Source organism: Nomia melanderi, unplaced genomic scaffold, assembly GCF_051020985.1.
Source record: "Nomia melanderi isolate GNS246 unplaced genomic scaffold, iyNomMela1 scaffold0014, whole genome shotgun sequence".
NCBI classification, from domain to species: domain Eukaryota; kingdom Metazoa; phylum Arthropoda; class Insecta; order Hymenoptera; family Halictidae; genus Nomia; species Nomia melanderi.
Window position 1 is genome coordinate 13,036,706 of NW_027475130.1, and position 955 is coordinate 13,037,660.

Below are 955 nucleotides of genomic sequence, written 5' to 3' on the forward strand. Positions count from 1 at the left end.
TATTGGACTTTTCCCTGACCCTGACAGTCCGGGCCCATGAGGCGGTGATTTTCTCGGCCCCTGGTGGACCGAGGTCGTTCCCGCTGCACAGATTCATGCGCCAGGGCCTCCTACAGACAATGCACTTTGATTTATTGCGCTATCTGTAATAGCAGCCGAGATATCACCAGATATATATTGGATTTTTCACTGACCCTGAGTGTCCGGCCCCATGAGACGGTGGTTGTCTCGGCCCCTGGTGGTCCGAGGTCGTTCCCGATGCACAGATTCATGCGCCAGGGCCTCCTACAGACAATGCACTTTGATTTATTGCGCTATCTGTAATAGCTCCCGAGATATCATCAGATCTATATTGGATTTTCCCCTGACCCTGAGTGTCCGGCCCCATGAGACGGTGGTTTTCTCGGCCGCTGGTGGTCCGAGGTCGTTCCCGCTGCGCAGAATCATGCGCCAGGGCTTCCTGCAGACAATGCACTTTGATTTATTGCGTTATCTCTAATAGCACCCGAGATATCACCAGATATATATTGGATTTTCCCCTGACCCTGATTGTCCGGCCCCATGAGACTGTGGTTTTCTCGGCCCCTGATGGTCCGAGGTCGTTCCTGCTGCACAGATTCATGCGCCAGGGCCTCCTACAGACAATGCACTTTGATTTATTGCGCTATCTGTAATAGCACCCGAGATATCACCAGATATATATTGGATTTTACCCTGACCGTGAGTGTCCGGCCCCATGAGACTGTGGTGTTTTCGGCCCCTGGTGGTCCGAGGTCGTTCCCGCTGCACAGATTCATGCGCCAGGGCCTCCTACAGACAATGCACTTTGATTTATTGCGCTATCTGTAAAGCACCCGAGATATCACCAGATATATATTGGATTTTACCCTGACCCTGAGTGTCCGGCCCCATGAGACGGTGGTTGTCTCGGCCCCTGGAGGTCCGAGGATGTTCC